General features: G+C 34.2%; 1 long non-coding RNA gene across 1 annotated transcript in view; it reads left to right on the top strand.

Moving 5' to 3' along the window:
- Window positions 1-15,545, top strand: part of LOC136840509 (uncharacterized) — a 275,415-nt gene that overhangs the window by 1,188 nt on the left and 258,682 nt on the right. The gene's annotated exons all lie outside the window — the stretch shown is intronic.

Genomic DNA, 15,545 nt, shown 5'->3' with positions numbered 1-15,545 from the left:
TAACTTTAGCTGCCACTACTGGCTATTTTGGGCAAACTCTGACATAAGATGCAAAAAGATGCCGGAACCTGACCAGTGTGATAGCGTCTTCGAAGTACCGATGTCAAGGGAAAAAAATATATACCATGCAAAGCAAACATCGTCTCAAATCGCGCGTGACCAATTGCTACACTGCGTTTTTCTATGGTAAATTAATACACGGGCTCGTGAATACCCTTGATTATCAGTTCGTTACCCGATTTATCAAATACTTATTGAATCACGGAAGACACTGAAAAAATGGCCAGTTTATCTACGTACAGACTCAGAAATTGTAATAAAAGCAAAAGGAATAAAGCTCTGCATTTCACGCGAATAGTGGTGTGCGTCCGCAATAGTAGTAGTATTAGTAGGCGGGATTTTCTTTTGAAACGGCTCCCTTGCTAATTTTATTCCTCCCTTACGGGTGTTTAAAGTTTTTCGTCTCTGCTGCAGATTTGTGCAGCAGCCATAACAAGAAAATAAGGAGGAACCGATAGCAGATATACTTCTGTTTGCAGATCTGTAACATAAATAAACACACTAAAGGGAGGAATAAAGCTAGCAGATCCAGCCTACTACTACTACTACTACTACTACTACTACTACTACTACTACTACTACTACTACTGCGGGCACACCATTCATGTGAGGTGCAGAGCTTTATTCCCTTTGTTTTTTTTTTTTTTTTACAATTTCTGCTTCTGTAAGTAGATAAAATGGTCATTTTTTCATTGTTTTCCATGATTCAATAAATGTTTGATAAATCTGTGTGCTTATCTTGACTTTACGTAATGCAGTGAATTTGGACCTCTAAACTGTAGGATTACCTACGATCATTATTGATTTATCATTTTTACGCGTCATTTCATTCATAGGGTCAATTTAGATAATTTTTGTTGATTTGGTGTCTTTAATTAGACCCAACCTTAGCCCTCATTCTTTGAAAAACGTATTTATATTTGCAGAGATTTTTTCAATAAAATTTATATAAAAAATGAGTAATTTTGAAGAGCATCCTTTTTGCTTATTGTTTTTTAAAGGTTTACATTAAAGAAAAACGTAAATATTGTCCGTATGCTGCCTTGGTATAATTATTTTGCATATATACATATATTGTATATATATATATATATATATATATATATATATATGTATATATATATATATATATATATATGTGTGTGTGTGTGTGTGTGTGTGTGTGTGTGTGTGTGTGTAGGAAAATTTAACATGCCATCAGAGCCTGCATGCAATTTTTAAAATGTATTGATATATGCAGGTAAGTTTTGTTGTAAATTATTCAGTAACAAATAAATACTAAAGGCGAGCGTTCTTTTTGCTCACTGGATTATAAGAGCGAGTTTTTTTTTTTTATTATGGACAATCTTTAACTATTTCCGTGTGCTGCCTTGAATGGTATGACTGTATAAGGATAATTTAGCATGCAGCAATCTTGCGCATGAGCAGATTGTAATTCCGTGTGCTTCCTTTTGCGGTATCATTTATTTTGATTGTCTTTGACTTTCTCCTTCCAGTTCCATCCCTTTCCTTTTTATGATCCTCTCAGCTTTTATGGCCGATTTAAATATCCTAAAAGAATTACCTATGGGGAATTCGTGCATATTAATTCGTGTTTTTATTTCGTTGAAATTACAGAAAATGCAAAATTTGACCATTAACGTCGATGGAGCTTTGGTTCTGGGATGTAATTGTTGCAATGCTCTCCCCTCTTTTGCGCCCTCGGTTAAGAGTTCAACAAGCTGCCATTATGAATTACGTTATTTCCTTTCTTCCTCTGCGCTCCACAAGCAGTTGCTGAGAGACTTCTCGAAAACAATGTTTGCGAATAGCGTTGTGTAACACCGATGGCGTGTTGATAATCTTCTGTAATTGCTGAAGTAGTTTGGGCTTTTAAAACCATCTGCGCTCCTTCAGCGGCAGTTCTTTGTTCATGAGTAACGGTATTTATGGATGTCATATTGTACACATAATTTTCTTGCCTCATTAGAAGTGATAGTTTTCGTTTGAGGTTGAATTTAAATTGTTAGCAACTAATGACAATAGTCACATTGCTATGTGCAAGTGGCATTAGGTAAACAAATCCTTAATTCGCTGTACAAGTTTCATTTTGTTTTCCTCTCGGTGAAGTTCAAAGTTCAGACCGGACTAAGCTGCCACTAGCAAGAACGAATATCATTATATTGTCACTAACACATCATCCAAGATTACCGCCTAGGCTAGCTAAGGAGACGGAACTCTTATTTACCAGCCGTTGACTTTTGTCTGAGATGGCAGAAAGAGCGGGCAACCCAGTTTATTTTAATGAGGATTTGACCTTAAATGATAAAATGATAATAATAAATTTTGCGAGGAATAGGTGTGTGTGGTCTAAATCTACCCCTTGGAGTTTTGAAGTAATTTTGTAGACTATGGCCGATGCAAGGCAAAGGAAAACATGTAGTGTAGCCTACGTGAGCATATGCTTTACCAGTATGTTTATACATAATTGAGCTCTTAAATCCTTTGGGCATAATTCACTTATTAAATTATATATATATATATATATATATATATATATATATATATATATATATATATATATATATATATGTGTGTGTGTGTGTGTGTGTGTGTGTGTGTGTGTGAAAGAAAATTCTAAATTACAGCTGAAAAACTTATTGGCATGCGAGTCAGATACTCAGGCTCGGTAAATATAAACATATAATATTATATATATGTGTGTGTGTCTTGCTTAGGCTATGCACGGTTGTTGCCTTAGTTGTATGGTAGAATATCTTAATTTTGAAATAAAATGGTATTTTCGATAAGATATGATAATAATTATGATTATTTTCATTATTACCCAGTTGTTTTTATATATAGCCTATACCTATCAGAAGATGAAAATACACTAAAATGTTAGAGAAAACACACACACACACACACACGCACACACACACACATAGCCTATATATATAGATGTTATATGAAGTTTATATTCAACGAGCTTGAGTATCTGACTCGCATGCCAAGAAGTTTTTCAATTGTAATTTTGAATTTTTTTTTTCACATGGGTGAATATTTGGACTAAGAATCAACATTAATTTTCAGATGTTTAGATAAATTTTGTAAGTAAATGACTTCTGCATAGGTCCAGTAGGTATTGCACACAGTCATTTACTTTTAAAAGCAAATTTGTTTCATATCAAAAGTTTTAAGCTGCCTTCGAAAAGTGGATTTACTTCCAAATTTAGCTCGTTTTAAGATTATTTACTTGGGAAAGGAATATTTTACTTTGCATACACTTTCTCTGGGTCTCATATTTGAATGGAAGAAGTATAGATTAAAGGAAGAGTTATTTCTAGAGAATGGGTCCAATATCTTCTCAGTGTTTGGAAAGCACTTGATTGAGTCTTGTCATACGAGGATAATTTTCATGGAACTGGCAGAGACTGCGCTATCTCTGGTATGTGTAGACGATAGACTGCATTATCTCTGGTACATGCAGACGATAGACTTCCTTATGTATGGTGCATGCAGACGACAGACTGCGTTATCTCTAGTACATTCAGATGATAGACTGCGTTATGTATGGTGCATGCAGACAACAGACTGCGTTATCTCCGGTACATTCAGATGATAGACTGCGTTATGTATGCTGCGTGCAGACGATAGACTGCGTTATCTCTGGTACATGCAGACGATAGACTGCCTTATGTATGGTGCATGCAGACGACAGACTGCGTTATCTCTGGTACATTCAGATGATAGACTGCTTTATGTATGTTGCATGCAGACGATAGACTGCGTTATCTCTGGTACATGCAGACGATAGACTGCCTTATGTATGGTGCATGCAGACGACAGACTGCGTTATCTCTGGTACATTCAGATGATAGACTGCGTTATGTATGGTGCATGCAGACGATAAACTGCGTTATCTCTGGTACATGCAGACGATAGACTGCCTTATGTATGGTGCATGCAGACGACAGACTGCGTTATCTCTGGTACATTCAGATGATAGACTGCTTTATGTATGTTGCATGCAGACGATAGACTGCGTTATCTCTGGTACATGCAGACGATAGACTGCCTTATGTATGGTGCATGCAGACGACAGACTGCGTTATCTCTGGTACATTCAGATGATAGACTGCGTTATGTATGGTGCATGCAGACGATAAACTGCGCTATTTCTGGTACATGGTAGACTGCGTTATGTATGGTACATGCAGACGATAAACTGCGTTATCTCTGCTACATAAAGACCATAGACTGCGTTGTCTATGATGCATGCAGGCAATAGCAAAGTGTACGGACCTTACGGCGTATGAAATGTTGTAAAGAGGAGATTGCACATTAAGGATCCTGAGATATTGAGAGGGATGAAAGGTTGAAGATTATACTTTATAACAGTTGACATAAATCCACACTCAGTATATATATATATATATATATATATATATATATATATATATATATATATATATATATATATATACTATTAAAACCTGTCGAAAAAGCTTTAACTAAATTATAATGTGGGAATTATCATCCCGTTTTATATTTGGCTGCTTCTGCATGAAGACAAATAAGGAAAAGAAAGGCTGAATATCAAAACTTTCATTTGAGAGTGAACTATAATTTTCCTGGTATGTGTGTGTGTGTGTGTAGGCAGGGGTGGGACGGTCAGGAGAGAGTGACTGGGGAAAAGGGAGGAAATGAAGCTATAAATCTAAACATTAGACAGATCTTTATATATGACTCATTCTCTGTGCTTATCCAGATACGTGTTGCGAATATTTTCATTGAGTAAATTCCGAAGTTTTTACACGCGCACTAAGTATATATATGTATGTGTATATATATATATATATATATATATATATATATATATATATATATATATATATATATATATATATATATATATATATATCGTCCAAATTGTATTTTTTTCCTTCACGAACGTTGCATCTTTGATGTTTCTCAGTTTTCTCATATATTTGTGATCGCTTTTTTCTTTAGTAAATCTACAGTTGCTATCGCTCTCTTTTGGTCTGTCAGTTTAAATTGCAAATTGAGTGTTCACGCGACCAGATGACTGTTTGTTTGTGGAATAAATTAATGATTATATTAGGGGATTTTACCCTAAGAAACGAAATGAATTTTCCTTCTTTTTTCGCGTTTCCTTGCATTTCTTTCAAATTAATTTCCCTCGTTCCCTCTATTTTCAATTTCCTGCATGTGATTTTTTTTCCTCTTCTATCTCCTGATGCAGCTTCCGTTTTTATTTCTTATTTCTGTCTTTTTCTAATTCTTACCATTTAATCATTCTCTGTTGGAGATCTAATTCCGCCTTTAATAATGAAGAATTATTGCGTCAAGTTATAAACTGAAAATCTACCCAACTGGAGTTTTTCATTTACTTGATTGTCTGTGAGTTAGTGTGGTATACTTCGCTCAACTTTGTCCGTCTTTTATTTTTTTTATTTTGTGACTTTGTTGTTTGGTTGTTAACTTTATTGTGCCAAGATTGTTGGAAGAATTCTCTAGTTATTTTTCATAAAGATGTACACTGGATTTATGATTAGTGTATTAAAGTTTTGTTCAGGTCGTGACGCAAGTTTTCATTATGATTTCAGGGGAGGCTTATCGTGGGTTACATATAAGGTTACTAAAATAGGTGATGATTTATGAACGTATATTCTTAATACGGAAAAGAATATACTGTGTCAGGGATCAAATCAACCAATTTCTTAAGGGATCCTGGAGCAGATTTTCATGAAGATTTCTGTTAAGGTTGTTCTTTGGGCAGAAATCAGTATATTAGCCTGTAGCATGTACGTAGATCTTTAGTTCTTCATACTATTGTCATGATGACCTATCGTATTGAAAGTAAACATTTGATTTCCAAAGCATTGTATAGAGCCTATGCTTCAAGGATGTTTCAGCATAAAGACATAAGGAAAATTCTTTTTGTTTTGTAAGCTGGATGCTTTTTCTATCACACTGATGGCTCTTATCCAATTATGAATGTGAAATACGCAGTTACGTAACGGTAGCTCGTAAAATACAACCTTTTACACAGTATCGCTTTTACTTGATAAACCCTGTTGGGGTCTGGCTTTCTGATAAGTAACGTGGACTTTATATTATAGATTGCACTTTAATATTTTCTAGTTATCGTACAGCTTACAGCAATTCCACATCCTAACTTGAACTATGCTAACCTGTATTTTACACTTAACATTCAACTTAAGGGAGTTATCTAAAATTGTATCACATCAAAAATGGTAGCATAGCAGAAGGTAATCGTAATAATGTAGCTGATAAGTGCATAAGTACTCGAAGCTGAGGTCCATTCGGTCTATCCCCAGATTCTACAGAAATCAAATACACATTTATAATGTGTTTTTTACCATAAATTCATTGATTCATACCCTGTGAATAAACAAACGGTGCATCAGGGAGTGGGAAGATTAGTAATTTTCATACTACCACGCAATGAATGCGAAGTATACTGTAGGTTAATAGTACATAAACTTATCCTTATTCTTTTTCGGACATTGGCTTTGAATAACTCGGACAATTGTAAATGTGGGGGATTCGAAATTGCCATCACAATAGGACCAAGAATGTCGAACTAGTTTCAAATCGATACTTTTGCAAATGAAGTACGACACTTCTAAGTTTTAAATTTACTTAGAGTTGAGCTCTAGAACATCCTGATCTGTAGGTTTCCATCTGTCCAATAATTTATTACTACAAGGGTTCATATTTAATGGGCCGAGTCTTCCAAGGCCCTGGGGACCGTGGACTTCCAGTCTTTCCTATTTCTTGCCGTCTGCACTTTTTTTGAGGCTATTTTCTCTCCCACCCACTCTCCTTTTTCCATCCATCTGTTAATTCAAACTGAGAGTACAGTAGATTTTTCTCACTGCCGGTCGCTCTTAGGTTCATATATATATATATATATATATATATATATATATATATATATATATATATATATATATATATATATATATATATATATATATATATATATATATATATATATATATATAACATACACACACACACACACACACACACACATATATATATATATATATATATATATATATATATATATATATATATATATGAATGTGTGTATGTATGTGTAATGTGTATGGGTAGGTGTTACGAATTCGGCATTTTATGCAATGGATTGAAGAGCCAGGTCAGGTTCATACTTAATGATCAATGATCATACAGGAATTTAACCTTGGTTATAACTTTTCAACTGAACGAGATAGAGACCTCATGTATTGTATATAAGTGTTCCACTAAAGTTGTGCAGAGTGAAATCAAGGTCATGGTGAAACACAGCAGTCACAGATCAAATATGAGTTTAAACCTGGCTGTAACTTTTGAACTAAACAAAATAGATGTTTTGGCATGCATACTCTACTTAGGAAGCCAGTGTGCAGGGTGAAGTCAAAGGCCAAATAGAAAATCCCACTGGATCATTGTGTTCACAAACATATTCTTTGGATAGGACAGTGGTGTGATCTGCATTTAATTTAATTACATTTTTTATTAAAGAGCAAAGCTGACATTAGAAAAGTCATTAGATGTTAGAGTTCTTTGTTGATTTTGAAATAAAGATGTTCTTCATATATATATATATATATATATATATATATATATATATATATATATATATATATATATATATATATATATATTCACATATATGCATATACATATACATACATACATACATACATACATACATACATACATACATACATACATATGCTTGCTCGGTTAGGCCTGCATCTTACGAAATTTTGGTTATTGACTTTCTTGCTTTAGTGTTAAACGGTTAAACACTCCCAAAGAATTCGTAGTATTTCACTACTTTCTATCTTATCTACGCTGTTAAGCATCTGTGATATTCTTTTATTTTCTTGTAGGAAAAGGATCGACATTGGACACCTGCTCTCGTCCTTTGTAGATTTGAATTCTTTTGCTACGTTAAGTTTAATTAAAAGAAATCGAATATTATTTATGCTTAAAAAAGGCAGTTCCAAGAGAGAATAGGTTGTAAATTGATAATTCATTCAGTCATATGTGTTATTTGGTACGCCAGCATTTTATTTTACTCTTTTTATGCCCTGTTTGCATGGGTAGGCACAGCCTACTGCGGAAGTTTGTGTAGTAAATGGGGGTTCCGTAAGGCTTGTTCCGTGAAAAGGTATGCAGATGATAATAGTAAAAAATCAAAGAAGACTGTTATTTAATTTCTTCAGCTGAAATCATCCTACAAATTGAATTAGAGAACTGAGGACGCTGCCATGATGTAAAAAGGGCTTCACAGTTCGTACTCTATAATATTCATTCTGTACCCTGTCTTTCTTGTGATAGAAGTGATGGAATCAGATTTTCTTTGGTACTGCTGCTTGGTTTTTTGCATGAATATGTTGCATAGAGAATATATTGCATATATTCATCTCGAAAATTAGAGGCTGGACTTCGAATGTTCATTTTTACACATTAATCTCATCTTACACTTACGTAAGAGTATAATATATATATACATATATATTATATATATAATATATATGTATATATATATATATATATATATATATATATATATATATATATATGTGTGTGTGTGTGTGTGTGTGTGTGTGTGTGTGTGTGTGTGTGTGTAACCCGTTCATTGAGAGTTAGCAACACTTGGATAAAGGCTCCTGAAAATCAGCGACCCCAACTTGGGATGAAGTTGAGAGAATATATATATATATATATATATATATATATATATATATATATATATATATATATATATATATATATATGTGTGTGTGTGTGTGTGTGTGTGTGTGTGTGTGTGTGTGTGTGTGGATAAATACGTATTAATAGTAAGCAAAGTGCACAATAAATCTCGGTATATGAAGTTCAAGATAGATATGAGCATGTATACATTTATGAATATATAAATACATAAACATTTATACATCCATTTATCAAGATTAAAAATACAGCGTATGTAGACACAAAAAGAAACATACAAACACACACACGAACGTTAATGTGCCTTTGCACTTTAGTCCTCAAAGACCTCCAAAGTGGAGCAGGCAGAAACACGTCGACATATATCCAAGATGAGGACGTCTCTACTTGATAATAATGTGTCCATGGCTACTGCTATCTTTACCCCTTTATCACAACAATGGCCTTTGCACCTCGTTCCATAATTCTTTTTATCCTTTTTTTTTCCTCCCCTCCGTAATTTCCTTCTTTTCCGTTCCCATAATTTAATTCAGTCTCCTGGTTTGTCTCGTATCTCAGACCCCTTTCTTGGTTCATATTCGGGAATGGGTGCTATACTCTCTCTCTCTCTCTCTCTCTCTCTCTCTCTCTCTCTCTCTCTCTCTCTCTCTCTCTTTCCGGTTTCACTCGTGATTTTGTAATCTTTTTCTTTTCCGTCTAGAACAAGGACAAATTAAAATATATATATATATATATATATATATATATATATATATATATATATATATATATATATATATATATATATATATATATATATATATGTGTGTGTGTGTATTTAGATGTTTGTGCGCCTGTAAAAGATGTGTACATGTATTGCTATGTACGCATATATTTATAGTACAATTATGCATAGGGTGTACATTCATGCTATTTCATGCTGGAGGATGTGTGTATTGTATATTCACGAAGGATAATTTGATTTTCCGTCGCTTTATATTTTTCAGGTGCCTGAAAGGTACAGAGTAAAACGATTTTCTTTAGGAAAATTTCCTCTCTCGCGTTTTTCTCTTCTGTTTAATATATGAGACTCCCGGTTTTCTAGCTTGAGTTTTTTTTTTTCTTTTTATTTTAACAATCCCCGCCCCCCCTCGCTTTTTCCCTTTCTCTCTTAACTTTGCCACCGTCCGGACAGACATTTTTAGCCATCCATAAACCTTCCTTTTTTACTCTCGACTTCGGTTCTTTCCACCTTTTCCAGCTGTCATGGTCTGTCTCTTTTGGGATCCTTTTTTTAAACATTTTAGTAGGGGCTAGATCCTATATCGCACCGATGTCACTAAAAGTCATCTTCACCGTCATAGTCTATGACAGTATTTTCTCTCTCTCTCTCTCTCTCTCTCTCTCTCTCTCTCTCTCTCTCTCTCTCTCTCCTTGTGCTATCAGTATTTTTAAGCAACTATTTTTAAATATTTTCCATTATTTTCTTCTTTCGCTTGTATGTTGGGAAGAATGTATTGGGTATTTATGCGCTGCTAATAATGTATATATATGAGCATCTTTCGATCAGTTGGGTCTGTTCAGTATTTGTATGAGTAACCGTCATTATAGTACAGTAGGTAGAGCATGGAGCTTAAAGGCTAGGGTAACACCTGGAGTCACCCTTTCTAGACACAAAAAGGGCCTAGTGTTTTGCTACCTTATGCCCGTTGGAGATTATGCAAGCAGTGTTCTCAGAAGTTATTCTGTTTAGCAGCTTCTTTACCAGGCATGGGCAACATTTCTTGGCCACTGAGTCTAGTGTGCTTTCATGTTAATGCTTTAAATATTATTGATACGTTTTTATTAATATTGATAAAAATTTATAAAAGAACACAAGAACTAAAGGGAAAATTTCGGGGCATTATCTTGAATGGTTCCAAAGTTATCGCGATAACAAGCAAGTAAAGTAACGAAGGAACGCTGCTGAAAAGACTACTCCTCTCACTTGTTTCCCGGTCATTAAATATTATTTCCAGTACAGACCTAGGATAAAAGCATCATAGATATGGAAGTTTCCGAGAATCATAAAAGGTCGCCGATGCGTGGGATTCTAATCGTAGACTAGAGTCGCATGGTGATATGACAGAAACGTTATGGTTGGTGGGATTGCCACCTAAAAAAACAATTGAGGTGGTTTGAGTTTAAAGTATTATATATTTTTGTTTCGTTTCTCTTAGTATACCAAATGTTTTTGAGTAGTGTCATGAAATGTGAGAGCTAATAAGCGTCAATTCTTGATTGAAATAATTTTGATATAATTTTTTATAAAGTTATTGTACGTTAATGTTAAGTGAAATACGATTGAGGGCTGCTTGTGAACCTCGGCCTGTAGGTTGCCTATGCAAGCCTATGTTGTTTTCCAATTCTAAGTTTCGGTTCCTTTTTTGAAAGTATTCATTAAAAGTTCCTTTCTTTTGCTTACCATTTTCCATGTTTACAGTTTTGCTCCTTTATTCTTTCTGTTTTCCGTTTTCTTTGTCTCATACAGACTTTTTAGAGGAAGCCCGCTACCCAAGTTCGTGATTTTCTTGTTTCTGGAGATTGTGTTCATTATTATGAATAATAATGAAGGTAATATTATTACGGTATTTAAGTCCCCCTCTAGATTGCAACATTATTTTACATAATTAATGTACTCTGTGGGTAGCATTCTTGCAAGCGGATGTTTTTTTCCCAGTGCTCTATACCCATAAAATATTTGTCGAAACTGTGCAAATTGCTGCCCTAAAGAGGGAATGGAGAAAATATATTTTGGTCATCCTTGAGTAGAAGAATTTAGCTACATTTTGTATAGTTATAGCCCTTGGCCCATTTCAGAGTAAAGGATCAGACCTGTGTTACGACAGTTTCCTGGATTTATCTGCTTGTGTCAGTTTTACAGGGGCAAGCTTCAAACATCGGCTTTCAAGTTATGCATCATGTATGTGCATTCTTAACACACGTGAATATTCATAGGTGGGTGCCTGTATTTTCATGAATAGCGAAGACAGTTCATGCAATGAAATGAATTAAAATATTATGCATGACAGCGTTTGTGTGTTTATGGTTGTCTGTGTGTGTTGATGTTCAAGATATTCATTGAAAAGGATCTTCACAAAGATCGTGCCTTCCACCGACTAACTACTGATGTTCTATGTATTTGTTACTAGCCTGCCTGAGGCATGAACAAGATAAAATTACATTTTATGTCACTGAATTGCTGAAATAGAAAAACACTCCGCAAAAGTATTCGTAACATTGAAGACTAGCAATTACAAAGAAAAAGTGTAGACGTTATTAGAAGGTGGATTTCCTAAAGTAATGACGATTTTGATTATACGAAAAGCTAAAGGGCTTGAGAGCGTTTAAAGTAAAATGCGTAAAAGGAAATGAAAATAAATATAAATAATAAGGGATTAACAACAGTGCAGCTAGTGTTAACGCTTATAATACATGTAAACGTAATCCTCTTGATGTTATTTAAAGTTCACTCTTTTTGTTCTTTATTTTTCTATTATAATATAATAATAGTAATTATTATTATTATTATTATTATTTTCATCATAGACTGCAGACATTTTGACAGTCTTTCTGAAAATGTCAGAGGATTTGCGTATTTAAGGACTCAAAACATCCGCTTCCTATCCATTTCGCGTTGCCGTTCATTGTTTTAGTCTTTCCCAATCTTCTTTCTTCTTTATCAGTCGCTTACCAGTGAAAGTTTGTATATTCTCCGTGGTACTCATATTACAGTAGACATCAGCCGCCATTCAACAGACTGAGAGAGAGAGAGAGAGAGAGAGAGTTCAAAACAAATCCGATCTAACGAGAATAGTGGATTTCACCCCATAACTGATGACTGGCTGACGCACCTCGTGACGAGGGAAAGGTTGAATTATTCAGGAAATACTTCAGGTGTTCGAGAATTTCACAACCTAAAAGCAGTCAGTGTGGAAGATTGGCCTATGGTTCACTCGTGCGGTTGCGACTTATCGCAGTATATCTCTGGTACTGAGAGGAGTAAAGGAGGGATATATTATAATGTTTTGGAGAATGGTGCTCAGCGTATTATCGTAAAACTTACAGATGAAGGCGACATTTTGACCGACCGGAATTAATCGAAGCTGGAATTGGAAACTGGTCGTTTATTAGACAAAGATTAGCCTGTTCTGCCAAAGAGATTATTATATACGTGTGGATCTTCCGAATATGGGTACAGTGTGCCACATGATGACAGAGAAGTCCCACATAAATCTGGAGAGGGTGCCTAGAGAAGAGTTACTAGTAGCACTTGAAAACGAAACCAATACGAATAAACTTGGTTATGGATACATTCAAGCTAACAGGTATTTCTGCCACACCTTCAGATATTATCCACATCCGTATAATAGAATTACAAAGGCTTAAGCGAGGTAACGGACAAACTTCAAAAGGAAGAAAGAACGATTTGTGAAGGGTAGAATCGTTTGAATACGAATAGATAGGCTAGAAGGTTCTTGAATGAAGTGATTGACGAAAAGAAGAATGGAATAATACTTGAAGCAAGCAAAGGGAAAAGTTGTAGCTCAATCAGATAGGAAACTATATATTACTCTTCAGTGAAAAGTGAAACCATAAACATTGGGATTGGCCATTAATGCTTTATACCATACTTTGTAAAAGGCCATAGAAATATCAAGAGGCAGGACATACGACAGAGAGGCCTTACAAAATCCATACTGATGATCTGAGAGAAAGCTTTGAGCTCGTGTCTTTTGGATACGAGCGTTGGCCAGAGTTTCAAAGATAGCAGTAGAGCAGCGGTATACTAAGGATTAGGCCTCGTCCGCTTCTTTTGTGCTTCTTTGATAAAACTTTTCTGATAATAATCTTATCGTATTAAGTTTTTCTCCACTTCTCAAGAACGTTTCTTGAAGGCTATTGTCATTGTTCTCGACGTCTTAGTTGCTCTTTTCACCTCCAGATGAACTGAGAGGAAAATTCCTTACTTGAGATCATGCTAGTTTGAGCTCCTGTTTTCTCCTTTGATTTTTTTACTTTTCCTCCTAATTAGATACGATGGTATCAGAGTAAACGAAAAAACGTCGGCAAAAAAGTGAGACTTGTTTATTGCTTTAATCTTTTGCATATTTTTTCTTTGATGTTTTTCGTATAAATTAGGGAGTTTTGATATATATATATATATATATATATATATATATATATATATATATATATATATATATATATATATATATATATATATATATATATATATATATATGAAAGAAAAGTAAATTACTATAAAATTGGTATTTCACATATCTTGGCAATAAAACAGGCAAAAGATCAACTTTCGGATGATGTCAGATACATAAAATGAAAATATATATATATATATATATATATATATATATATATATATATATATATATATATATATATATATATATAAGAAAGTAAATTACTATAAAAATAGGCACTTCACTAGCTTGGCCATAAAACTGGTAAAAGATCAGCTTTCGGATGGTGTCGCATACATAAAATGGAGCGCGTTCATTCTCTTTCAGTAACACAGCACTTTTGGTAAGTAGAATGAATGAAATGAAGCTGAACGGCGTTTCAAAAGTCTAGGGCTTAATTTCATAATAACGTATTCACGTCTCTTTACTTATTTAAAAAAAAAAAAGGTGAGTCTGGCCTCTATTTTATTTTTATTTTTATAAGTACGTAGTATTTTTTGGATTGGTGCCCCTTGAGAAATATATGTATCCCTTAAGCACATTTTTTGCTCAGATTTTATTTGCGCTTTTGCATTCTTACCTGCTGTTTACTAGCACCATCTGGCAGCGTGATGTCAGAACGTGAATTTAAAAAAAAATAAACAAAAGTAACAGGGCTTATAATAAATAAGACGTGAGTTAACCTGATGATACGTTGGAAATTGGGTATGAATCCACTTACATATCGATATGGGTAGGTTCCAGGCGCAATAATGTTTGCTTAAACGAAAATAGTTATCATTCGAAATTTAGGTAGTTTAAGTTAAGACTGTTTGAGACTACTTTAGGTTACCATTCTAAATTTCATCATTATGAAGCGATGTTATATATTGTTAATAATACTGTTTACATTGTATAGCATTGTAAAGATTTTTTCAACTGTAGTATTTTAAATAGTATATCCGTAATATTCAAGCCTAGGATAACAACATTGCTCTGTCGAATCTTCATAGATGTTTTGGTGGCCTTACAAGGAATTCAGATTTAATTGCATAGGAATGGTAGATTCCTTTCTTGTATTCACAAGCCTTATACTGAAACTTTCTTTGTATTCACAGACCTTTTTCTGTAAACCTCTACATAGGTCGTTTGTTATTGAACTGTAAATGTAATAAAAATCCACAATTATATAGTCAACTGTCAGAACATCAAGGAGGTTGGCGCAACTGCCGGATGAATTCTGAATCACCTAACAACAAACGAACCAGTACTTCCGTGATGGGTTGTTATCTTCTTGCCCCGCCCTCTATTTTACCGTAAACGCTGATGAGGAATACCGTTCAGATGTTTGAAAGTCTTTACTTTTGTCTTTTACATAGCAATCCAGTTTACTATATAATTGTGGATTTTTTTTAGCTAATAGAGTAAGATGAGTGAAAGGAAAATGAGGGCAGTTAGCTTGCTAACCATGGCAGGGAATAGTTTAGAAAGTTAAGTAATAGTAAGAGTAATGTAAAGTGTGGTTTG

Source organism: Macrobrachium rosenbergii, chromosome 7, assembly GCF_040412425.1.
Source record: "Macrobrachium rosenbergii isolate ZJJX-2024 chromosome 7, ASM4041242v1, whole genome shotgun sequence".
NCBI lineage: Eukaryota > Metazoa > Arthropoda > Malacostraca > Decapoda > Palaemonidae > Macrobrachium > Macrobrachium rosenbergii.
The sequence above is the reverse complement of the archived record's forward strand: the minus strand, read 5'-3'. Positions and strand labels throughout refer to the sequence as shown.